This window comes from Lynx rufus, unplaced genomic scaffold (genome assembly GCF_022079265.1).
Source record: "Lynx rufus isolate CCGP_SWC_20201006 ecotype Redwood Valley unplaced genomic scaffold, mLynRuf1.p SCAF_8, whole genome shotgun sequence".
NCBI lineage: Eukaryota > Metazoa > Chordata > Mammalia > Carnivora > Felidae > Lynx > Lynx rufus.
In genome coordinates this window covers 44,880,748-44,908,697 of record NW_025814896.1, presented here as the reverse complement: position 1 = coordinate 44,908,697, position 27,950 = coordinate 44,880,748, and the positions used below count along the sequence as shown (strand labels likewise).

Sequence of the window (27,950 nt, the reverse complement as noted above, 5' to 3'; positions counted from 1 at the left end):
TATGTTTTTGGCAGGGCTATTAGACTAGGAAATTAGTAAGAACCTGTTACCAATGGGGCTGAATTTCATAAAAGGAGCCAACAAATAATGACACCTTTTGAGTAAGATAGAAATTGTGCATAAGAGGAGGACAGTGTGATAGTTAAATGCCCACACACATTGAGCCCTACTTGATGGATTGCAACAAGTGGAGCAGGCCCCAAGTCTCTCTCCAGGCCTTTCCTGTTCCGGATGTTTATTAGTAAGTTGAACTAGGATAAGGGTTGAGTGAAGGTGAAGTTGACAAATGGGTTAAAGTACAGAGAAATGTCAAATCTTCTAAGCAGTGTTTCCTGAACATCAGTCATTCATGTACTGCCCTCACGGTTCCCATTACCATGTACCACATGGGCTTAAGGACTTTCTTTAAGTTGACTCATTTTTAACTTAAATTTATATTAAAAGAATCCACGTATTTGATGTGCTAATTATATTTTACAGTATAAATTAAGTTCATAAGAATTAAAAGAAACAATGAAATAAAAGTTTAGAAAATGCTCATTTGAGTACCATCTAAGAATCTTCTGGGTTACCTCTAGCAGCATTTGTAACATGCTTTGGAAAAATAGGACCTGATGACACATTTGGGATACAAAATACAATTCAAGTGGCTGAGATAGTAGGCTCACAAAATGAAATTTGGCAGAAATAAATGTGAAATCCTGTGAGTAGGAGTACAAAACACATTGCTACAGCACGTACCAGGGGAAGGTATGGTCTACCAAGAACACATGGGTAAGGGTCTCTGGATCAAAGTTGAATGTGAGTGCCATGATGGATGTTGACATCGCCTGAATCACTGATGCCTATCCTATGTGGGCCCACTGAAAGCAGTTTCTCCGCTGAGGGAAGCCCTGCTATGAGTCCTCAGCTCTCAGCGAGAACATGGCAGTTCAGTTCATAGGGCTCAGTTTTGGTGAGCACCAACACTGGTACTCTGCCATGCTGGACTACAGTGAGAAGGGAAGCCAGGAAGTGAGAGAAGAACAGAAACCTGCCCACAAAAGGATTAGCTGAATGGCCTGGTAAGGTTCAGAGTAAAGAAAATAATAGGAAGGGGAGCTGTCTTCATAAAACTAGGCTCAACCTGCTGGGCTCAGCCTTTGACACACCTATGATCAGAGTTGCCTACAACTGAGAAGGATGTCCTGGAAAGCACAGAGCCCCTGTTTGCTGGGTAGAGCCAAGCATAGGCTGCTCAAGCATTGGAGGGGTGGGTGAGGAAGGCTTAGTCCTAGATCAGACTCTCCAGATGCAGAGCCTGAAATGGGGATTCAGATGCACACAGCCTATTGGGAGTGTCTTGTCAGGGAGTGAGGAAAACAGAGACAGCAAGTCTGTGTGAACACAGGTAAAGTCTAGCCCTAGTCCGACTCCACGGGGAGCTGTGGTAGCATGAACTAAACCATACTTATCCCACTTGAGGCATAGGGCCTCCCTTTTACATCTGTGTATCAGCCAGTCAATGGCTTGGGCTGCCCTACTGGGTATATCTTCCTGGGTAAGGAGGTTCCTCTCAGCCGAGAGCAGGTCTCTGGAGAAGGAGGCTACTGAGATGTAATTAGACTTCAACACACATGGCCTCCTGGAGAGGGGTGTACTAGCCTGGTGATCCTTGGTGGATAGCTTCTAGCCAGTGGTTTAAGAGGCTGGCCTTTGAGTGTTCCTTCCTATCAGGAAATGATTGATGACACCTGAGCTCTTGTACTTTATGTCTTGAGGTTGTTGTTTAAAAACTGCTCAAGACCATTTTTCTTCTTGGCTCCTATTGTGTCTCTGACAGCCAGAACTTGCAAACAACAACAACAACAACAACAACAACAACAACAACAACAACAAAACTCTTCCTGAAATTCTAAGAAGCTCCTACAACCATTACAAAGTCCAGGTCATGCAGGGGTAGATCCAAGTTTCACGGGGCATGAAGTTTATTCTATTTTGGAAGCCCCCTTTATATGAAAGAATACAAAATTACTAATGCAAAATGCCTGCAGGCCCCTGGAAGGGCTCTGGGCACCGGGAGGGCCTTGAAGAACACTTGAGTGTAACTACATATACCATAAATCTAGGTCTGCCTGTATTAATTTTTGCCATATACATGTAATACTGTACTGTTATTTACTTTATTTTTTTTTTTTTTTGGGACAGAGAGAGACAGAGCATGAACGGCGGAGGGGCAGAGAGAGAGGGAGACACAGAATCGGAAACAGGCTCCAGGCTCCGAGCCATCAGCCTAGAGCCTGACGCGGGGCTCGAACTCACAGACCGCGAGATCGTGACCTGGCTGAAGTCGGACGCTTAACCGACTGCGCCACCCAGCCGCCCCTGTTATTTACTTTAAAAAATCAATTCATTTAAAGACAAATCTAACTCATCCCAAGTAATAATCATGGTGATATCATAATTGGATGTGGTAGTTAATATATTTTAAATAATTTTATAATGAATCCCTATGTTCAAAAAAGATTATTTATTTTTGGTCAGTCTAAAATCAAGTTACATTCAATCAAGGGCAGACGTTCCCCACCACCCCCACCTTGATAACTGGTGGTAGGAAAGAGTCCTGAAAGCTTCCTTCTCTGCCTTAGACCTCTTCCAGGAAGGGAAGTGTCATCTGGAAGGAGGCCTAGTTCAGGGTCCCAAAGTAGGATCTTACTCAGGACCAGCTTTTAAGGGACTTTAATAACTCTGCTAATGCTTAGACTAGTCTCCGGGTGGTTGTAGCAGGGAACAAAGAAGATGTTATTACCATTCTCTTACTTGTGTTCAGAGAAGGGCAAACAGCTACTAAATGGTGAAATCGAACTTAACTCAGCCTTCAGATTTCAGAGCATAAATATTTCCACTACCTTCTGCTTTCTTACCATGTTCATTATCAGTTAGCTTTGATTTTAAGGTAAGAAATCTCCTGGCAACATCTTCTTGCTATGGCTCTGTAACTGCTAAAACAGGGATTCACTAAGAGGGATACTTTGAGCAGTTGGTCCCCCATCCCTTAGTTTCCTCAACTGTAAAATGAGTATTCAATGTAAAAATCTATGGAAAAGCACTTCTTAGCACAATGCCTGGAATATAGTAAGTCTTTAATATATGCTAGCTTTCTAATGATTATTATGAACCACTAGAAATTATTTAAAAATTTTTTTTAAGTTTGGTTTACTAAGTTGCTAGGCCAAGATAAGACGTATTTATGAAAACAGCCACCTCCTTTTACAGGACAGATTATGAAGAAATAATATGTTAAATGCATGCAAAGCACTTTTCAATTATTAAATTGAATTATTTACTTGCTGTCAAGATTATATAACCATATTAATGTATATATTAGCATGAGCAATAAAGAGTGGCCATAAATAATTAAAAATTCATTATGCTCATCCAAATAGATGTATACAGTGCTTTAGCATTTGCGATTTATAATTGTGTGTATGTCTCTCTCTTTCTCTCTCTCATTAGTGAAATTCAGCAAGCACCTATTGTGCCTGGGAGAATAAGCATCATTAGCTGAGCCATTACTAGTGCTCTAAGTTAATGTAACTCTTTTTTTTTAGTCTTTATTTAAATTCCAGTTAGTTAACATACAGTGTAATATTAGTTTCAGCTGTACAATACAGGGATTCAGCAATTCCATACATCACCCTGTGCTCATCACAGTAAATTAATATAATTTTAACACCTGACAGAATACAGGTACTTAGTGAGGATCAGGATAGGAGTAAGGATAGGACCTGAACAATAGAGTTTGAAAGATGAAATTAGGGTATCAGTTTAGAATCTATTGGAGGCTTTTAGAGTTCCTTACTTCATACAGATATGGGCTCTTCCATTTATTCCACTGATCCAGCCCCTAAAAATTCTTCCCATTCTTTGGATTCATGATAGGAAATTTATCTAAAAGCTCTGATAAAATGCAAGAAGGAAAAATGAGTGTTGCCACTTCTACTGATCAGGTCTAGGCAGTTCTCATCCTCTTTGTCAGTCCTGGAGAACTGGTCTGCCTGTCCCACACCTGTCCTGCAGCATTTCTAGCCTGCAAAGCTTCCAGGAAGCTCAGACCTCTGGGCCACATAGGTATAAAATACACTTGGGTCCACCTTAAAGGATGAAACACAGACAAGAATGGACTTTGTGGGCCTGAAGGTTCTGGAGACCATGTTCCTGGGTAGTGCAGAAACATCCTCCAAAAACACATGGGAGAAGAATGCGCCAGCTCTAATCCTGATTTTCATCTTTCCAGGTCTCACTTTCCCACCCTAGGCACTGAGAATGGGTGTATGTTGGCCCACAAGTCATTCAACCATTCTATTTAACCAGCATGAGTGGGCATCTACAATGTACCAGGCAGATAGCAGATGTATTAAAATGCTGCCCTCTGCATCAAGACACTCACAAGACCACTGCTAAAATTGAGATTTGTGACCCATGCAATAGGAACATATGGTAAGAAGTGTAAGTTCTTCTGAGGGAGACCAGAAGAACTTTACGAGGAAGGCACTCTGAGCTGAGCCTGGAAGGAGAAGTAGGCAGTGGAACGGGTTCCAGGCAGAGAGAAAAGCATGAGAAATGCCATATAGAAGTGAGAGGTGATGTGCTTTGGAGAAACTGCAAATCCAGTACTGCTATTTCTAGAGAGGGAGTATCCTGGGGAAAAGGAAGTATCCTGGGGAAGGGAAATTGAGGTTGGACAGAACAGATTATCTTGTAGGCCATGCAAACAAATTTAGGTTTGACTCTATGGGTCATCTTGAGGTACCACTGAATATTTCTTAACAGGAGAGTGACAATGTGGTGGGCCAATCAGGTGGGGGGTGGGGCTAGTACATATGTGAGACAAATATAAAGGGTGGAAGATATATACATGTGAGATCTATTTAAAGGGTACAGGATTTGATACATGTATGAGGTAGGAAGAGGAAAAAGTATCTGAGACAACATTCAGATTTCAGCTATGGGAAACTTGGGTAGAGGTGGTAAAATTTACCAAAATACAGCATCTAGAAAAATAGCAGGTGTAGTAGGAGAAACAAAACAGCTCACCTTTGGACGATCTGAGTTTGAGAAGTGGGTCCCCAAAGCTGAGATGATCAAGAGAGAGTTAGAGATACAAGTTTGGAGCTCAGACACATAGTCAGGAAGTAGAGACACTGTAGTGAGTGTGCAGCATGGCCAATGGATGAAATGGATGAAATCTGAGGTATAAAGCCAGAAGATTCCTCTAGATGAGCACTGCCCATACCGCCTGCAGCAACATTCTGGGACCAGCTCACACCATGTCCAATTAGTCCCCGAAATTAAGTTCTATGAAATGTGTAAAATGTGAAATAAATAAAAGGCTAGAGAGAATAAACATTATTTGACTCACATGGAAACAAATTCTTCCTCATCGTAAGAGCCAGAAGGGACAAGACAATTAAAACTAAACACTGCAGCAGGAATGGAAACAGAAACAAGAAGGGTTTATGAATATCAGTTTATCAGAGCTGCCCTGGATTGCTTGGTTGTTGGTGGAGGGGACCTGTCAGGTCCCCACTACCTCCAACTGCAGAATAGTGATCCATGGGGATCACCACTGAAACCACTCAATATCTTTCTAGCTCTAGGCTCATCAAAGGCACCTTTTGAAAAAGTAGTGTATTTTCCTTGGCCTTCACATTCCAAAACAGCAGGGAGTATTCCAGTTTCCCCACCAGGCACCAGCTCCCAGGGTGGAGCAGTATCTGGGCACCGTGGTTTACAGGAAACCACGCTCTGAATCCAATTAGGAGAAACAACCTATGGCCTGGGCCTCCCCTTGTGGCTGAGTTTTTGTGCCTGTGAAAGATTTCTGAGCAACGTTCAGGCTAGCTAGTTTATCCATGACATTAGCAACAAATAGGCTCTCCGGACCAACAAATATGGCTCTCTGGACTTGTCGTAAGTCGCAACATCTCAGAGTGCTGTTAGTATGAGGGGGAAGTGAAGAAAGAGATCACTGTGTGGATGGCACATGGCAGACTTCCTCTCTCCCTGACATCACAGACACTGATGATCAGGTGTGGTGATATATCCCAATGGGGTACCTCAGAACCTTTTACAACGCAGCACCCCAAGCCTTCAGGTAGAGGTTACTCCAAACTGATTCTGTCAGTGAAAAAAGTGAGGCTTTTCAAAGGCTAAGTAACCTCTCCAAGGTCTTGCAGCTGGCCAGTGTCAGAGCTGGTGTTGAACATGGCTCTCCTTGACTGTCTCAACAGCATGTCAACACTCACCTTCTAATTCCAAGTTGGAAGGTCACTATGTTCTGTATTCTCCCAGAGCTTCCAGATGATCAACATGACAGAGAAGAGTGGAATATCCAAACAAGAACTCCGTTGTCTCAGTAAGATAAAACTGGCAATACTTTTTTATAGCAAAGGTTAAGGAGTTATAGTGCTCTGTGTTCATCTAATATTTGGTCAGGATTTTTGTTTGTGTGACCCAGTTCTGATTACAGGTCAACCATGTCTAACCCTTATGTGGGTGCACTGTTTTCTGCTGTATGTCCACTTCTACTTCTCCATACTAACAGACTTATAAGAAGCCTAAGTCCTAGCAAGGCAAAAGTAGTTTCCCAGTGCTACCCAGGGCTCAGCCCAGAAATTGACTTTCTGACACCTTGCTCAGCCTATCTACCTGGTTAACCATTTTCCCCTGCTCTTCAACTGGTCTAGTTCCTTAAACTTGAAGAGGCTACTCTGATTAAAAAAAGTTAAAGAGTTCTTCTGACTGCATAGATAGCAAGCTAAGCACCCTAAGGTTAGGTGGTATTCAGATGGAGGTAAGATCACAACTGTATTTTATGGATAGGTGATTACAAGCTGTCAATCAGCAATGCTAAATGCAGGTTGAAACCTAAAGACCATAATTGATATGATTAAGGTAGGACTTTAGAAATGTCTTTGTAAGTCTGACCTACGAAGAAAAATCTTTTGGCTTGAAACTTTCTGCCATTAGACCCAAGTGGGCTAGACAAGAATATATTTGAGATAAATGAATCGGTTCCAACTTTTTCAAAACTGCATGAATATATTAAGATTCAACCCATCCACAAACACTATATGTGTGCCACAGTGCAAGGGGCTGTGACCAACTCTTAATGGCTGTTTCCTGAGACAGAAGTGTGCCTGATAATTTTCTGAACCTAATGAGGCATCTGTCTTTTGTAATATCCAACTTGCTTGTATATTACATTGTAAAAATGAAACCACAGACCCGCAAACTGACGCCCTATTACTTCCCCAAAGGAAGATGCTACAGAAACTTTAATCTTCCTCCATATGACACAGTTGTTGGAGTAGATGCTGACCACGGGCACGCAAGGTGCCTTGCTCGATGGTGACTAATCAATTTCCCAGAGGACTCTGTGGGGTAGTGAGCTCCGGAGGAAATAGATGGCAATGAATCACAGTGCTCAGGAGTGGAAAATGTAATGTGATTCCCATTAACTAAAAGAAAAGGTTGAGGGAGAAAAAAACAACTAAAAATTAAAACCACACACACACTCACACATCAGCAAATACCACGCTGAGCATGTCAGTATAACTTCTGCTTTTTCAAAGTCCAAAGAAGGCAGAAGAGGGCACATTTTCAAAACAAAGCCCAATACATCTACTTGGGGAAAAACGGAACTAGTATAGTGCATAAAGTACTTACATGAAAATAAATGGATTATTTTTAGTGAAGTTGGTATTTGTTATAAGAAAAAAGGAGCCAATATGTTATTTTTTATTCCATCACAAATAGTCCTTTAGACACCTTCTTTATTTTTTGTTGAATACTATAAAACTCTAAAATGTTAACTTTTGCTTAGAGCATACTTTATCTCTGTAGATAAAATTCCTACCTCATTACTATAAGCATTCTCTGGAGTAGCATCATTCAATTTTTCAGTAATGAGTTACCTAGGAATACAAAATAAGGGAGTAGAAGTTGGGCTCCTTAAGAATCCAATCAATAAGCAAGTAAAAAAATAAACAAACAAAAAACAAGCCTTGAAGCTGTTGAAATCAATCACTTTGAAACAATGGAAATTATTAGAAACAATGAGTAGGGCCATAGAGCTTTGATTTAACATACAAGCCAATGACTAATCCATGCGGGCACAAATTTTGAGTTTCTTTGTCGGTGCTTAACTGGATAAGTATGCATCTGAATTGGTTAGTTACAAGAAAACATGACCAAGTTTACAAAACATAAAATGGAGATCATATTTGGATAAGATTTGGTTTATTCCAGCACCAGAGATGGCCAAATAGATTTTGAAATCAGTATGAGCCAGAAACTGAACAACTTGACAGTATGAGGCAGGAAGATTTGGGGTAAGGGTCTTGAGTGGGGGGGTTGTGTGACCCCACTAGTTATTTGTTATGATCTAAGTGGTGGTATTACGAAATAAAATGTCACCTCTTTCGGAAAGTGGCACCAATCAGTGAAAAGGAGCACTGAGGTGGGAGAAGGGCAGAGGGCAGGAAGGATCACCCCTCACATACCATACACACAGGCATCTGTTCTAGGGAGCTGGGCCTCCAGGAAATAGCCTGGGTCATGCCTTCAAATGCGTTATCGTTGTCTGAATTTTCCAAGTTTGGGAGTTTTCTTGGGCCAAGCTAACTAAGTGGCTGAAATCTCCACTTTATGTTTTGTTGTGTGAACTCCTAGAAACACCTTTGTGCTCCCTTTTGCCAGTAAAAACAAAACAAAACAAGGTCAGAAACAGCATTTTGGGCTCAGATGTTTTGGTCCCTGCATCTTTCCTTTAATGCTATCATTGTTTACTTTGATCTAACTAGTAGCAAAATTTACAATTTACCAAGACTCGAAGGGATTATTAATCATTTCAAATTACCAATCAGGAAAGCATTTTATAAACACTCCTGGTTTTTTGTAATTTGTTTATCTTGTATTTCCAAATATCAAAATTCCTAACATATTAAGAAACCACGCCCCCAGATAATAAAGACTATGTTTTATTTTCCAGTTGATTTTTTTCAATATTTTTGGTTAAAAACTAGGATACAACCAAGTGATCCGATTAACCAAGTAAACATTCAAATCTACTATTTTACTGTAAATTTAGAATAACTTTTTTATTACAAAAGCAATACAAGTTTGTTATAGGAAAATTTGAAAATAAATTCTAAAATGAATAAATAGATTTAAACAATTAGATCTATTAATCCTCTGTAGTCCATCCTTCCAGAATTTTCATGACTCCATCCGTCTCTACCTCCTCACTGTATTTTGTTTCATTTTGTAATGTTTAGTATAACCTGGAATATGTTGTGTATTTACTTGCTTATATATTGTCTAATTCTCCCAGGAGTGTGAGAATCTCAGAGCGGAGGACTTTGTCACACTGGTTCACTACCAACACCCACTGGCCTCACAAAGTGTCTGATGCATTGTAGGATTTCCTAAAGATTCGATGAATGAATGAAAGAATGAATAATTGGTACGCATTAAATATTTGAAAACCTGAAAGCCATTAAGTCAAGGAGATGGCAGGCGGACCGCAGCATCTCTGTTCCATCTCATTGTTCTTTATACTCCATCTGCTATTAGGTAACTAGCCTATTCATTTCTGCTTGAACTTTGTAAATTTAGCTACAGGCATATATTTAGTTCACTTTCGTTATATGAGAAAATGTAGAAGAAGTAGCAGATATGGCAGGAAGTGAAAGAGAGGCAACTCCACAGACCCGCTGGCTGTGCACAGTGTCAACGCGGAGAAGATGTGAATGGGGGCGCCACTGGGGAACACGCTGGCGCCCTGAAGCAAGTGCCTGTGCCCATGGGCGAACCAGCTCGGCTCACTCCTCTGCTCCCCAGGTCTGAATCTATCTACATTGGCAGTAGGACACACAGCAAGTGCCTGACCTTACCATATGCGGAGGGAAAAGGCTGAGGAAGATGACCTCTGCAGGGACTGAAAAAAGAAAGATTATAACGAGCCCTTTCATGTTTTGCTTTATCCAACATCTGGACATTTTTTAAATCACCAATTTCCCATTCACAGAGAAAGTAGTTGAGGAAGTATATTTTGATTTAATAAAGATCCACTGTGTCCTAGGGGCGCCTGGGTGGCTCAGTTGGTTAAGCATCGGACTTGGCCTAAGGTCATGATCTAGGGGTCCGTGAGTTCGAGCCCCGTGTCGGGCTGACAGCTCAGAGCCTGGAGCCTGTTTCAGATTCTGTGTCTCCCTCTCTCTGACCCTCCCCCGTTCATGCTCTGTCTCTCTCTGTCTCAAAAACATAAACATTTAAACAAATTTTCAAAAATAAAAAATAAAAAAAATAAAGATCCACTGTGTCCTTACCAGACAATGACACTTCTTGGCAAAAGATCAAAAATCTGATCTCGCCCTTCCTTTAATTTCTTTTACTGAGGATGTAACACCACGAGACAATTCCTGAGTGTACCATTCTGACGGGGCATGGGGACAATGATGGGGGCAGGGATTTTTTTTTTTTAACTTTCTCTTTGGAAATAATTTTGACCTTACAGCAAAAAATTACAACAGTCCAGAACCCTTCTTAATCGATAAGAAAACAAAGAAAAATGAGAAAAGATTTGAATAGACATTTCCCCAGAGAAGATATATGAATGGCAAATAAAGTATGGCAAATAAAGTTTCATTAGGAAACGATAAAACACCATTACACTTCTATCAGAATGACTAACCTCGGGGCACTTGGGTGGCTCAGTTGCTTAAGCATCTAACTTTGGCTCAGATCATGATCTCAGTTTGTGAGTCCCAGCCCCACATTGGGCTCTCTGCTGTCAGCACAGAACCTGCTTCAGATCCTCTGCCCTTCTGTCTGCCCCTCCCCCAGACTCTCTCTCTCTCTCTCATTCTCAAAAATAAATAAATATTACAATTTTTAATTAAAAAAAAAAAGAATGACTAACCTCAGAAAGATGGACAATACCAGTTGTTGGTAAGGATATAGAAAAACTGGATCCCTCATACATTGTGGGAATGCAATAAAATGATACAGTCTCTTTGGAAAACAGTTTGGCAGTTTCTTAAAAAACTAAACATATTCTTGGGGCGCCTGGGTGGCGCAGTCGGTTAAGCGTCCGACTTCAGCCAGGTCACGATCTCGCGGTCCGTGAGTTCGAGCCCCGCGTCAGGCTCTGGGCTGATGGCTCGGAGCCTGGAGCCTGTTTCCGATTCTGTGTCTCCCTCTCTCTCTGCCCCTCCCCCGTTCATGCTCTGTCTTTCTCTGTCCCAAAAATAAATAAAAACGTTGGAAAAAAAAAAAAAACTAAACATATTCTTACCATATAACCCAGAAATTTCACTGGTTAAGTACCTACCCAAGAGAAATTAAAATATATGTCCACATAAAGACTGCATGTGGATGTTCATTACTGCATTATTCGCAATAATAAAACAAAAAACAAACCAAATTTCTATCAACTGTAGAATGGATAAACAAAAAGGTGGTATATCCATACAATGGAATACTATTCCACAGTAAAAAAGGGAACAAACTATTGACATATGCTATGATGTAAATAATTTTAATAACATACGCTAAGTGAAAGTAGTCAGACACAAAGTCCAAATATTATATGGTTCCATTTACATGAAATTTCTAGAAAATTGTATGTATTTACCCAAACACTCATATTTGTAGACTTAAAATGGGTGAATTTTATGACATGTAAATTATAAACCAATGTTTTCATGAAAGCATATTCTAGGGGCACCTAGGTGGCTTAGTTGGTTAAGCATCCAACTCTTGATTTTGGTTCAGGTCATGATCTTGCAGTTGTGGGAACTGATCCCCATCTTGGGCTCCGTGCTGAGCATGGAGTCTGCTTTGGATTCTCTCTCTCTCCCTCTGCCCCTCTCCCCCACTCTAGCTTTCTCTCTCTGTCAAATTAAAAAACAAGAAAAGGTAGCATATTCTACACATATTGTTCTGCACTGTGCTTTTTTTCTAGCCAAAACTATAACTTGAATAGAGTTTCATGTCAGCACATTAACTCTCCCTCTTTTGGTAATGGTTGTATAGTGTTTCATTGTATGTCTGTGCCAAATGTAAATAAATTAAATAACCATCCAAACGAATGCTCACCATTCAGTCTAAAGGCCTTCACGGTATTTAGCCTCTGCTGTGCTCAGTTTCAAAAGCTACAAATTCCTTCCTTCCATTCCCCCAAATCTCTGGAGTGCCCTATAGCAGATGCTAATAGCACCTCACCATGTCCCCTCAGCACCTACCACTTCCACAGCTGTCTAGGGTTTTCACAGCAAGTACCAGTGGCACTCTTTCTGAAGACTGACAGCAGCAGGCTTGACTCACCCATGAGTGGACCAGAAGACCAGTGAGTCACTGGCCCTTGAAATGTTTCTCACCAGTGATGGATGGGAATTGGTGAATAAAATACCCCAGCAACCTCACTCCTTTGTGAAGCAACTCTGAGTTGAGGTCGAATACTCTCCCAGAGCTCGCCTGCAGGATGGAGCCCCACTTGCCCACAGTGGTAATCTGCCCACTAACACAACCGCTTTCCCTTCCCTGTCTCAATTACCCACCCCCACCATCCTTCCCACCAAGAAGTGACACTTAGTAATTGGCTCACACATCCGGCACTTTCTGCTCCACCCTTGTGCATTTATAAAAACAGAAACAAACCACTAAGTTCACAGGCATTTTGATTTAGTATTAATGAAGCATATGATTTCATGGGCTAATTAGAATGCTCTATTGGGACAAAGAAGGTGCCATCGTCAAGACGTTAGCATCAAGGTCTGTGCTCACTTGATTGCTCGGCTGCTACATGGACACAGTAAAAATAACTTATGAGCATTTGCAAAGACGTTTAATCGTTCAAGGCTTAGGTTTTTTTTTCAGCAGACCTCCTTTACAGGGCCAAGAACACAACAGTCAAGCCACCCTGAGCATATGCTTTACGACTTACAACTCACAAAAAGCATAAAACGGCAAGTCTTTTCCATGCTAACTTGGAAAAAGTCCTGCAAATTTATGGCTGCAAATTCCAACCAACATAAAAGCTCTGCCTCCTCTCCTTCCAGCCAAGCTGCAGTCGTGCCAGATGAGAGAGCCAAGGCACTGAGAAAAACAGAGAAATGAGATTTTTACAGGATTCAATCCTTCTCCTGAAATGCAGGAAAATACACCCATCAATATAATTGACAATTTATTCATTCCACTTGCTGCTCTTATCTCATTCTGACAAGCTTGAGCAACTGGCAGGGGCAGATGCCATTTAGGCAGCTGCCCAGGTGGTAACAAGTTGTCACGGTGGGATGGCAGAGCTCAACAGCTCCAGACACTTTGTGAGTCCACACTGAGACTTCATCGTAGGAGATAAGGCAACAATCTCCAGCTGAGGTCTGAGACAGCAAAGAGGTTTCTGGAACCTGAGGGTGTGCAGTTTTAAAGAACCATTTCATCTCCCATTAATTAGAAATTAGAATATTGTTAAAGATTTGGGACTTTGCCCAAAGTGATAACGAAAACTGGCATTGGTAAAACTTTTAAATTTCACATTGTATTTGCACAGTTTAGCAGCTGACAGAGGAAACACAGTAGAGTGCCTTACTGATTCTAAGCCACGGCCAGTAGCAGAAGTTTCTCCAGTAAAAGCAGAATATACCTCTCTGCCTCTGACCTTGGGTTTGGCTGTGTGACTTGCTTTAGTCAATAAGGTAATATAGAAAGGTCTATTAAGAGGCCTCTTGGGTTTCCACCTGCACCCCTATGCTTCTGTCACGGTCACACACAGAGTTTCCATTGAGTACCAGCTGCCCACAAGACTGACATAGAATATGCTCAGGTGCACCAGGCCTGAGCCTAGACCTCAGCCAAGAGAGGCCAAGCCCAGCTGGACCTATGCCAGAAGCAGAGCCACCCAGCTGAGCTCAACCCAGATCAGCCAAACCCCAGCCAACTTTCAGTTGTATGAGCTAAATAAATGCTTAGTATGAATTTTCCACTGAGTTTGGGGGCGGTATGCTGCACTGTGACTGGGACAGCTAATGCGGAGAACACAGGGGAAGTACAGGAAGCCAAAGGGAGTAATGCACAATAGCTTTTTCTGGTTTCTTTCCCTGGACAAATGGGTGGCAACACACAGGATAGAGTGATGAAGTTCACAACTACTTTAAAAAGATCCCCATGATTTCTCCAAGAATACCCCAGCTTCCATGTCCTTTGGTGGGATGATTCGAAGATCTATCCTACACTGTCTCCCACAGATCCCCAGCGGGATTGAGCCCCAGTTTCTCAGTGTCACCCACTCATGGTCCATCTTGATGGCCTTACCCCTTCTCAATTCCACCCCTCTCCTTCCCTGTCTGAGCATCAATGCCCATATAAATATTTGCACATGATTCTTTTTTATATATAATTTTTTAAATGTTTATTTTTGAGAGAGAAAGAGAGACAGTGTGAGCAGGGGAGGGGCGGGGGGTGGGGGAGAGAATCTGAATCAGGCTCCAGGCTCCCAGATGGCAGTACAGAGCCTGATGCGGGGTTTGAACTCACGAACCATGAGATCATGACCTGAGCCATGCTTAATGGACTGAGCCACCCAGGTGCCCCAGCACATGAATTCTTGACTCAAGATAAGACACGGCACATTTTTACAAATAAAAACTAACATTCATCGAGCACTTGAATGTCCCAGAGACCATGATACACAGATGACTTCACTGCTTTCAGTTTTCTCCTCTGTAAAGTGGGGACAAAAACAGTGCCTCTCTACCTCTCAGGACTGTGTGAGGAAAGAATGTGTTACGTGCCTGGAACAGGACATGACTCACAGCAAGCCATAAAGAAATGTTACTATTTTCAAGCAAGACTCACTTATCTTTATTACTACCGGGCTTCTAAGCTGCATCTGCATGTTGGAAAGAACCGGGAGGACTGAGGAAAATACCTAGGAAAAAAGAATGACAAGAAGAGATAAATTCTTCACAAACCACTTTAAATTTCTCAGCCAGCTGATGGCAGCATGAGCCTTTAAACGGTGAGCAGGGAGAGCAACAGAAAGAATGAAGCATTCTCCACTGATTATATGTAATTAGTGAGACTCTGTCACATGGAGGAGAAACCCAAGAATCAGAGAAGATACAAGAGTCCAGGGGAAGACACCAGTCAGGTTGTGCTCTTGGTGTGCATGGCTAAGGCATGGGAGGCATTTCCAGAGGAACTATTTAGGATGGGCCCAGTAGTAGACTGAGGATTTTGGTCTGGTGAGCAGAGACCTAGATTTGTTCTAGACCCTTCCAAAGCACCCTCTAGGTGCCATGAAATAGGGCACTCAAGCCCAGCCCCTAGGGCCTCAGGACTCAGCTGGGGGGGTGTGGGAGGGGGGGTGGAAGGAGATGGATCACCCGGTAGGATTGAAAATGACCCACTTCTGCTTACCCAGGGGAAGGCGGGGGTCATCCCAAAGATAGCTGCTTACTTGCTCCTTGACAAATTCTCCTCTGGTGATGCCATCCCACCAGCCCTGCCCTTCTGTAGCATGCTCCTCAGACCTGGATCCAAATGAAGGCCAGGCCAAGGGAAGAGAAGGGAGTAAGCCCCATGTTCTCTGATCACACCTGCATGGGGGCCACCATTCTGTCAAACCTTCAGGCCACATTGGCATCACAGGATTCAGCCAAGTGTGCTGGAGAAGCCATTGCACAGCCCGGATTTGAACCCAGCCTTTGCCACTGCTCAACTGTGATTAAGGGCAAGCTACTTGACCTCTTAGCACTCAGTATCCCAATCTGTAAAGCAAGGATAATAATGAGCCCACCCTTACAGGGCTATTATGATGATGAAATATGACAATAAATGTTGTGGTAGTTTCAAGGGGCCAAGTGTTCATAAGCTGAAGCCTTCCTGAAATCCCATGGGAACAAAGCGATTAGGCAGACAGATCATTTGACCCTTCTTCTTCCTCTGAGGAGCCCTGCTGGCTCCCCCAAGTTAGACGTAAGAGTCACACCTTCATCACCTGCCTTCTTCTTCCTCTGAGGAGCCCTGCTGGCTCCCCCAAGTTAGACGTAAGAGTCACACCTTCATCACCTGCCACCCCCAGCTGGCAATGGGGGAAAAGAGAACAGCAAAAAAAAAAAGAAAGTCTTTACTACCAACTATTCTCCCTGTGCTCTACTATGCCCGTCCCATCTCAATCCCCCTTTTACAGAGTTAGGCAGGAGGGGAACGGACAGAATGGCCCATGGCTCTTCTATTCTCTCCCCATCTCGGCTTCTTCTTGCTGTCCTCTCTTCTCAGCCTAGTTCCATTTTTCTCGTAAATTATCAAACATACACGTGGGTTCCTTTCTACCATTCTCTATCGTAATGCTGTTAATACCCGCAGTACAATATTAGCATTTCACGTGGTATTGTGGGTTGCAAAGACAGCCACAGTTCTCCACCCTTCCTATAGGCCTGCTCTTTGCAAGACAGCTTTGCAGTTCCTCCCACCAATGGCTACAGCCTAGTTCTCTCTTCTTGAACCTGGATTGGCCTGTGACCTGCTTTGGCCAAAAGAATCTGGCAGATGCACACTGTGTCATTTCAAGCCCCAGACTCAAGAAGCCACGCATGCTCACTCTCTCGGAGCCCTAACCTGTGGGAGGATGAGAGACATGCAGAGCAGAGGGGAGCCATCCCAGGGGAGGCCACCATCACCAACCTGGCAGCTGACTGAAGATGCTCATGTCAGCCCAGCTGAGCCAGCCAGACCAGCAGAACCCCACCTCAGCTGTCAACCTGCAGAGTCCCAAACTAAAAAAAAAAAAAGCTACTATTTTAAGCTACTACATCTTGGGGCTGTTTGTTAAACATTTTTAATGTTTATTTAGTTTTGAGAGAGAGCACATCATCTGGGAAGGAGCAGAGGGAGAGAGAGAAGAGGATCTGAAGCAGGCTCTGCACTGTCAGCACAGAGCCTGATGTGGGGCTTGAACCCATGAACCATAAGATCATGACCTGAGCTGAAACCAGGAGTCAGATGCTTAACCGACTGAGCCACTCAGGCGCCCCTCGGGGTGGTTTTTTCAGGCAGCAAAAGTTAACTGATGGATTAGGCAATAAAAAATACAATTAAAGAATTAAACTTGTCTAACATTTTACATGCATTTATTTATCCTTCATCATAATAAAAAAAAAACCCTCCTATTTTGGTCCTGCTGCTGCCTCCATTATTATTGGAGCTCTGCACCTACTAAGCGTAGGGTAAAATGGTGCACATTCTGGACACTGTAGAGATAAGATTTATTCTTAGTTGTCAAGCAGCTGCAGTGGTATGTGTATGACTAGATATAAGGTGAAAGACACAAGTGCCACCATATCAATGGGCTTCCTCACAAAATGGTGGCTGGTCTCAAAGCAAGCGTTCCTAGAGAATGAGTGAGCCAGGTGCAAGCCACGTCATCTTTGATGATCTGGCTTTGAAGTCACTCAGTGTCACTCCCACCACCCTCTCTCTGTCACTGAGTTCCATCCAGACTCCAGGAGAAGGAAAGTAGACTTCTGTGCCTGAGGGAGCATGGCAAGGTTCTAAGCAATATTGTTGTGGCCATTTTGGGGAAATACGATCTGCCAGTGACATATGCTGACATCTCTCTGATGCTAACTCTCTGTCATATGGAAACCTAAGATACTATGAAAAAAAAATAGATGAAAAGCAGGGATAGGAAGGGATAGGAAGGGATAGGAAGAGAGGTTGTGGGAAATGTATGAGAAAGGAAGATAGAGAGCAGAGTAAGGCTTTTATGCTGGGATGGAGCTCCACCATCGCGATGTACTCTCAGTGAGTAACCAGCTTCTTTGTGCTCCCTGGTGGCCCATTTCTAAAATGACAACAACTGTACCTGGCTTATGGTGGTATTGTGAGAATTAAAAGGATTAATCCATTAAAGTGCTTAGAGCCTTGCCTGGCATGTATTTTGTGCTCTCATAAAGTGAGTGGCTACAGTTTATGTTTTCCTCAACCACCTTGGTGTTGGTTTGGCCCTGTGGCCAATGCATCATACACCAAATCCCTAAGAAACCTGGAAACAGGTAAGCAGCTGCCCTTGTCAGAGAAGTCACACCCATACCAGCATATCAGAGCTAGAGCACACAACCTCTCCAACTGCATTGTAGAACCTCGGAAGCCAGAAAAATCCCTGGGGTGCCATGCACTGGGTTTTATAATCTCGATATTACATACCCTTCACATCAGCATGCCTCTGTCTTCCTCTTCAGTTCAACCCCAGCCTCCCCAACATCCCGAAGGGCTTGCACATTTTATCTCTTCCAGTAGAAGTTCAGAAGTCCGGATCTCTTATCTCCATCTACAACACACAGAACTGACCATTTAGAGGGTTGGAAGCATTAAAAAAATACCATGAAAAACTGCACAGAGGATTTGCCTCACTGGTTCTGGAAGGATGCACTCATAGCTGGGAGCCCAGAAAATGGCTTTTCCTTCCTTTTCTGACACTCAGTCCTACTCCTGGGCCTAAAGAAGGACTTTCTGGGGCACCTGGGTGGCTCAGTCAGTGAAGCATAGACTCTCAATTTCAGCTCAGGTCATGATCTCATGGTTCATAGAATCTGTGTCAGGATCTGTGCTGACAGTGCAGAGCCTGCTTGGGATTCTCTCTCTCCCTCTATTTCTGCCCCTCTCCTGCTCACATTCTCTCTCTCCCCGGTCTCTAAATAAACATAAAAAAAAGGACTTTACCAGAATGTTCTTTAAATCCCTATGCCAATGCTAGAACTCCAAAATACTCTCACTTTAAAAAATGGAGCTAATTACCAACCAAGCTGTCTTCTCTTTCAGTTAAGTGTCATTTTGTTTTCTATTATCCCTTGCATCATATCAGCTTATACAGAGTCATGCAATCTTCCAGTCTGAGACTTTGAAGATGGGACCAGCCTGAATATGAAATTCCAAATTATCTCCATATCTCATTTTTTGTATCAATGCCTTAATCTTTCCAAAATCACCCAAGCACACAAATGTAGTCAAACTGCTCACAAACAAACAGAAACAAAACACAAATATTAGATCAAAGCTCAAGTCCCTTTGACCATCACCACTAACAACTGGAGCCCACATCCTCAACAGGGGTAGACACTGTTATAGTTTGGGATTAAATCTTTCCAGATCACTACTGTGCATTCAAAGATTTAATCTCTCTCTCTCTCTCTCTCTTTCTCTCTCTCTCCCACACACATACGTACACATATATATTTCTTTTCTAAATAAATGTTCATTGTGTGTCATCCTACATCCACTTATTCCATGCTCCAGATGTCCTATAAAACCCCCTACATCAGTATAAGAAGACTCTTTCTCTCTCTTTTTGTTTTTTACACTTTGATAATATTTCATAGTTTCAGCTTCTCCATCAGGCTGTGTAACTGGACAGACTCCCTTGCCAGCACGTCCTCCAGGACACTCCTGTGCAGATGCCACATGCATGTCTTCGTTCTCTGGATGTGAGTTAGGCTCTAGCCCGGAACATCCTCCCTGACCCTCTTCTCACACTTGAGAAGTTTCAGCTCTCAGGCCTCAGGGCAACACATTTGATCTTGAATCCCAGCTGTGTTTCTCAGGCAATTCACTTAACTTGGGTTCCTTCTATGTAAAGTGGGGTGACTGGAATAGCACCTACTTCAAAGGGGTGTGCTTGTAAAGTAATCCATGGAAAGCACTGGCCCATTGCAGGTTACTTAGTGAATGCTCAATAAATGTTTGCTGCTACCATTACCAATATCAATGGTCATCATCATGTTTTTTGGGTAACAATTTAAATCTCACTTTCTTTTTTAATTCAGGTTTTCCCCTGACTCTTATTTCACACTTAGATAAGATTATTGATAAATAGTCCCAATAAGTTTTAAGGGCCATTCACATCACATCACAATGTCTCCTAATCTTTGCTAATAGATATACAAGAAATAGGGAGTTAATTTACTGGCCCACTGTACTCACAGTGAGCCACACAGTCACACACAGCAAAGGAAGCCAGTGAGTTAAAAAAGGTTATCCTTATAAGGGACAGAAATTCAAGTGCTTCCTCCATTATATTATTTATATTATAATATTAAGTATGTAAACATAAAATAACTAGGTATAAATACCTGATTATCATGATCCTACATAATTATAAAACCCATATACAATTATAAGTCATGCAAGAACAAGAATGTAAACCAATACAATTAAAAGTAACAAGATTAATTTAATGTTAATTTGATGATGTCGTTTTGCTAAAACTCACTCTTTCTAACATGAATACAGCAGAGATTCATCTTCTGCTAACATAAGACTAACATAAGAGAATAAATTAACTTGCCTTAAAATTTTAAAAGAAAAATTGTAATAAGAGACAAAGAAGGATACTATAGAATCATAAAAGGAACAATCCAACAAGAAGATATAGCAGTTGTAAACATACACCCAACATGGAAGCTCTCAAATATAGAAAACAGTTAATAACAAACTAACAAAATAACAAAGGAAGTAATTAATAGTAATACAATAATAGTAAGGGACTTTAACACCCCACTTACATCAATGGATAGATCATCCAAACAGAAAATCAACAAGGAAACAGTGGCTTTGAATGACACATTGGACCAAATGGATTTAACAGATATATTCAGAACATTCAATCCTACAACAGTAGTATATACACATTTTTTTCAAGTAGGCATGGAACATTCTCCAGGATAAATCATATATTAAGCCACAAAATAAGTCTTAAAAAATTTAAAAAGATCAAAGTCATACTATGCATCGTTTCTGACCACAATGCTATGAAACTAGAAATTTCATATGAAACTATGAGAGAAAAAATCAAAAAAGAGCACAAATACATGGAGTTTAAATTGCAGGCTACTAACCAATGAATGAATGAATGGGTCAACCAAGAAATCACAGAAGACACAAAAATATTCATGGAGACAAATGAAAACAAAATAATCCAAAATCTTTGGGGTTCAGCAAGAGCTCTTTGAACAGGGAAATTTACAGCAATACAGGTCTACCTCAAGAAGCAAGAGAAGTCAACCCAACCTTAAACCTAAAGGAGCTAGAAAAACAACAAACAAAACCTAAAACCAGCAGAAGGAAGGAAATAATAAAGATTAGAGCAGAGATACATGAAACAGAAACAAACAAACAAACAAAATCAATGAAACCAGAAGCTGGCTCTTTGAAAAGATCAGCAAAATTGAAACAAAATTGAAAAATCTTTAGCCTCATTTATAAAAACAGAGAGACAGAGAGAGAGGGGGGGGGATTCAAATAAATAAGGACTCAAATAAATAAAATTAGAAATGAAAAAGAGAAAGAACAACCAACACCACAGAAATGCAAAGGATTATAAGAGAATATTATAAAAAATTATATGCCAACAAATTGGACAACCTGGAAGAAATGGATAAATTCCTAGAAACATATAACCTCCCAAAACTGAATCAGGAAGAAATATAAAATTTTAACAGACTGATTACCAGCAATGATGTTAAATCAGTAATCAAGAAACTCACAACAAATCAAAGTCCAGGACCAGATGGTTTCAAAAGGGAACCCAACATTTAAAGAAGAGTTAATACCTATCCTTCTCAAACTATTCCAAAAAATAGAAAAGAAAGGAAAGCTTCCACATTTATTCTATGAGGCCAGCATTACCCTGATATCAAAACCAGATGAAGACACCACTAAAAAAGAAAACTACAAGTCAATATCCCTGATGAACATAGATGCAAAAATTCTCAATAAAATACTAGCAAACTGAATCCAACACTATGTTAAAAAAAATCATTCACCACAATCAAGTGGGATTTATTCCCAGTTGCAAAGATGGTTCAGTATTTGGAAATCAATCAAGGTGATACATTGCATCATTAAGAGAAAAAATAAAAGCCATTTGATCATTTCAATAGGTGCAGAGAAAGCATTTGACAAAGTATAACATCCATTCATGATAAAGACCCTCAACACTCAACAAAGTAGGTTTAGAGGTAACACACCTCAACATAATAAAGGTCATTTATGAGAAACCCACAGCTAACATCATAGTTGATGGTGAAAAACTGAGAGCTTTTCCCCAATAGTCAGGAACAAGATGTCCACTCCCACCGCTGTTATTCAACATAGTATTGAAAGTCCTAGCCACAGCAATCAGACGAGAAGAAGGAATAAAAGGCATCCAAATTGGTAAGGAAGAAGTAAAGTTTTCACTATTTTCAGATGACATGACACTATATATAGAAAAGTCTGAAGACTCCACCAAAAAACTACTAGAACTGATAAATGAATTCAGTAAGGTACAAAATCAATGCATAGAATCAATGTATAGAAATCCGTCACATTTCTATACACTAATAATGAAGCAACAGAAAGAGAAATTAAGAAAACAACCCCATTTACAATTACATCAAAAATAATAAAATACCTAGGACTAAACTTAATCAAGGAGGTACTTAATCAAGACTTGTACTCTGAAAACTATAAAAAAATGATGTAAGAAATTGAAGATGACACAAAGAAATAGAAAAATATTCCATGCTGATGGACTGGAAGAACAAATATTGTTAAAATGTCCATACTAGCCAAAACAATCTATAGATTTAATGCAATCTGTATCAAAATACCCACAACATTTTTTCACAGAACTGGAAAAAACAATCCTGAAATTTGTATGGAACCACAAAAGACACAAAATAGCCAAAGCAATCTTGAAAAAGAAAAATAAAGCTGGAGGTATCACAATTCTAGATTTCAAGCTATACTATAAAGCTGTAGTAATCAAAACAGTATGGTACTGGAGTGAAACCAGACACATAGATCCATGGAATAGGATAGAAATCCCAGAAATAAACCCATATATATATGGTCACTTAATCTCTGACAGAGGCAAGAATACGCAAAGGGAAAAAGTCACTTCAACAAATGGTGTTAGGAAAACTTGACAACTACATGCAAAAGAATGAAACTGGACCACTTTCTTACACTATACACAAAAATAAATTCAAAATGTATTAAAGACTTAAGTGTGAGACTTGAAACCATAAGTATCTTAGAAGAGAGCACACGCAGCAACTTCTCTGACATAGGCCATAGCAACTTTTTTTCTAGATAGGTCTCTTGAAGCCAGGGAAACAAAAGCAAACAAACATTTGGGACTACATCAAAATAAAAAGCTTCTGCACAATAAAGGAAACAATTAAGAAAACTAAAAATGAAATGGGAGAAGATATTTGCAAATGACATATTTGAGAAAGGGTTAGTACCCAAAATATATAAAGAACTTATAAAACTCAACAACCAAAAAGCAAATAATCCATTAAAAAATAGGCAGAAGACATGAACAGATATATTTCCAAAGAAGACATAGAGATGACCAAAGACACGTGAAAAGATGCTCAACATCACTGATCATCAGGGAAATGCAAATCAAAACTACAATGAGGTATTATCTCACACCTGTCAGAATGGCTAAAATAAAAAACACAAGAGATGAGGACTGAGTAATGTATAGAATTGTTGCATCACTATACTGTACACCTGAAAATAATACAACACTGTATGTTAGCTATACTGGAATTAAAATAAAATAAAAAATAAAAAGAGGGGTGCCTGGTTGGCTCAGTGGGTAGAACATGTGACTCTTGATCTCAGAGTCATGAGTTCAAGCCCCACACTGGGAATTGAACTTACTTCACCAAGAAATAAATAAAAAGTTAAAAAAGAAATTACCTTTAAATGCAGTTTGCTGTGTGGAGAGGCTCGCAGTAGTGAGAAGCGACCCATAAACAGACCACCTGGGGAAACAGCAGACTCTGGGGGCCCATATCATGCTGACTCCAGGCTGTTCACTCACAGAGTGGAATGGTAGGTGGAATGCTCACACAATTCAAATTTTTCCAGTCTCTTTTCCACTCTCTACATTCTCCCTCCACATTTCTGTGTTCTGAACTACTGTGAAGCTTTCCTTTTTTTTTTTTTTAACCCCACTAGACCGCCCTTGTCCTTCACTTGGGGCAGACGTTATCTACGTTGTAAGACCTCTCTGCTCCTTCACCGTACTCTGCCACAATTCCAATTTGTAGGACAACTTGGTCCCAAGGCAAATTAAATAAATGCAAACCCAAAGGCAGGCATTGGAATTATTTGACAGAACTTGGCTAGAAGTCTTGGCTCTTCCAAGGCTCTTGTCCCCAGCTACACATCTAAGAAGTCTCAAACATGCTTTGGTCACACCCCAAATCAATGACAGAATACCTGAGGATTGGACCTATGCAGCCCTATTTTCAAAGTTCACTGGGAAATTCCAATGGGCAGTGAAGGTTAAGGACCAGTGATCTAGCAATTAATGGCTTTCAAACTCTTTTGACTTCTGTCCATAGTAATAAATACATTTCACATCATGACTTATACCATACACATACATACAAAACAGAAGCAAACATTTTATGAAACAATACTTAGCTCTTACATTCTGATGTTTTCTATTCCACTCACTTGTATTTAAAACTTGTATTAAAACAAGGCTGGATGTGCCCCAACTTCCGACTTCACAATCCCTTAGATGATGCCTTAGATGATCCAGAATAGTTAACTAGTAAACGCTGTCCTCAGGATAAAGATATATTTCAGAATTTGCCAAAGAGGATGTGTGAAGCCCTAAGAATAAGTCCATATTTACAGATGTCCATTTTGAAAGTTATATTTCAAATTATAATTTTGGATTTTATAATCCAAATCTTTCATTTGACAAAACAGGAAAGGTCACACTCATATGTACATTCCCTCCAGTATGCACATATGCCTGTGTATTCAACTATTTGAAAAATCTTAAAACAGTTGCATTGTGGACCCCCAAATTTACAGTTCTTTGGGCTCAATTATTATGTTGCTTCAATGTGTGTAGCTCAGGGCTGCTGGTCTTTTTTTTTCAACGTTTATTTATTTTTGGGACAGAGAGAGACAGAGCATGAACGGGGGAGGGGCAGAGAGAGAGGGAGACACAGAATGGGAAACAGGCTCCAGGCTCTGAGCCATCAGCCCAGAGCCTGACGCAGGGCTCGAACTCACGGACCGTGAGATCGTGACCTGGCTGAAGTCGGACGCTTAACCGACTGCGCCACCCAGGCGCCCATGGGCTGCTGGTCTTAATTCTTCCTTTGCTCATGCACCACGGTGCATCACACAATATGGAGCTTGAAGTAGTATTTGCATTAATACTGTTGTTCTAGCATTCTGGCATCTATTTCTAATTTTGATTTAACAAAATAATACACCAGGGAGGCTGATAAACATATCTGGCCATCTGGAGAAGGGGATATGTCGTCACTACCGTATCTTAATAGTTACCGTGCTTCTTACATCAGACTAGAGTTTTAGGTGGCTGGTGCTCTTACTACATGGGCAAAATAGAATTAAATGTTGCTGCCAATATTCACTTTTCACTAATGTTGCTGCAGCAGCAGCCCTAAGTGCTTAAGATGTTTTTTGAGCCCCTGAGGGGAAAAAAACCCACCAGGCAAAATGCTATTAGCCAGCTTCCGAAGGGGTTTTGAACTTAGAAAAATACAATTAACTTACCAAGCCCAAATAAATCTTGGAAGTATAAATATTAAACTGAATGAACAGTGGACTTATATGACATGTTATAAAATCTTACATACAGAAACGTAAAACACTAGCTACATAAAGATCATTTTTATATAAGAAAAATGTAACTGCACATTAAAAAGAGCAGCAGGCTGACTCAGGCTTCCCATCAGTCGGAGCGAAGCAGCTGGAAGGATCTGGGAAGCTGTCCCAGCATTGCTGTGTTGGTTTTACAGAGTATGCACATAAGAGGCATTTCCTCAGCAAAGGGTATCTGTTTTCACTTGGTTATTGAACTTCAACATGGTGGTGTTCCTAAGACAAATGCAAATTCATTTCAAACTTGCATTGGTTGCCTAGCAAACCAGACTTTCTCGAGGGAATACTAAAGTGTTTCTCACCTTGACAACTTTAAATCATCTTAAATTTTTTTTAATCTCATTTCTTTGTGGAGAAAAGCTAAATTTGTGAGGAAGTGTCTTGATCACAACTATTTGTTAATTAAACAAATATAGATGAAGCATCTATTAGGTGTGATTGCACTGTGGGAAATACTCATCGGAAGCTCTAAAGCCCTTATAAAATATTTAAAAACTGAAACCCTCAAGGTAAAAGCAGATTGAAGAAAACAGGCTGCCAATCAATGTTACCAAAGTTAGTTAAGTGTTAAAAGAAAACATTGTTCCATAATCCTAATGAATTGGGAAATGTGGAGTTACACAAAGTAAAACAGGTTTCTTTGTTACAAGATTTCTAGAGCCTCTATGTGAATATGATCTGGAAGGGTTATGTTCCAGTATCTCCCAACATTCTTTAACATAAGTCAATATCTCAGGATTAGGCCAGCTGTGAAAGATGGTGACCTGGAGCATGTTTTCTCTCTCTTTTCCATTTCCTTTAAAGTAACTGTGTCAGAGAAAGGCACTGTCATCTATTTCTTTAGGGGGAAGGACAGAAAGAAAAAGCTCAAAGAAAACTGTGCTGCTATTATCAGAATAAGACCCTGTATGGCTGGGATGTCTAATACAGCTGCCAATAGCCCTACATGACTACTGATGGCTTGAAATGTGGGGAGTCTGAATTGAGTTGTGCTGTAAGTAGAAAATATACACCAGGTTTTGAAGACTTAGTTTAAAAAATGTAAATCACTTCATTAAAAAATCTTTACAGGGGCGCCTGGGTGGCGCAGTCGGTTAAGCGTCCGACTTCAGCCAGGTCACGATCTCGCGGTCCGTGGGTTCGAGCCCCGCGTCGGGCTCTGGGCTGATGGCTCGGAGCCTGGAGCCTGTTTCCGATTCTGTGTCTCCCTCTCTCTCTGCCCCTCCCCCGTTCGTGCTCTGTCTCTCTCTGTCCCAAAAATAAATAAAAAACGTTGACTTGTGCGGCACACAAGTTTAAAAAAAAAAAAATCTTTACATTGCTCACATGCTGAAATGGACATATTGAATTTATTACATTATTAAAATTAATTTTACCTCATTTTTAAGAGCATTTTAAAACAAAACTACTAGAAAACTTAAAATGACATATGTGGTTCACTACTGAACAGCATTTCCTTATGGAATAGCCCTCAAAGCCTTATGGGTCACCACACCACATGGATATCCCCTTCCCCGTGGCTGGTGTGCAACACACACACACACACACACACACACACACACACACACACAGTGGCTGCTCAGCCTAAACGCCTTACCCTCTACTGCCACCTCTTGGCTATAATCCTGCCCATCCTTTAAATCCATCTCGAACTATAGCAGGCAACTGTTGACATTTATTAAGAATTGATTACATGCAAGGCATCGTGTTAAGTACATTTCATGCGACTTTCTTAAGCCATTATAGCTGCTTTCTGAAATGGACAGCATTCGATTCTCATTTTATAGCTCGTGCTCATGGTGTGCACCATCAGCTTGTCCGTGGCAAAGCCCAGATTCATCTTTGCTTCATCAATCACCACTGCCCCACCTGGTGGTCCTTGCCATCATGCCCTAAGTCCGCTCTGAGTTCCTGAACATACGTATCCCTCACTCCCTGGAATCCTTACTGCCCTTAGCTAATGCATCTTAATTTATATACCTTTTTCAGTGCATGGATTACTGCATTGTATTATAACTATTATTAATGTGTGTGATCCACATGATTCTCACTGAAGACCAAGAAGAATTTTGCTCATTTAAATCTTCATGGCAAATAACACTTTGAAACCTGTCAATATTTGATTAATGTACAGCATATTATGTATTTAAACACATCGTACACTCCTCTCACGCCGTTTACAAATGTAAATCTTG

At 40.9% G+C, this 27,950-nt stretch overlaps 1 protein-coding gene across 1 annotated transcript in view; it reads right to left on the bottom strand.

The window, feature by feature from the left end:
- The window catches only part of RIN2 (Ras and Rab interactor 2), a 225,731-nt gene that overhangs the window by 160,689 nt on the left and 37,092 nt on the right, over positions 1–27,950 (bottom strand). Inside the window, exon 2 of the mRNA XM_047068694.1 lies at positions 18,253–18,376. The gene's annotated coding sequence lies outside the window, so the exon portion shown is untranslated. The remainder of the gene's footprint in view (positions 1–18,252; positions 18,377–27,950) is intronic.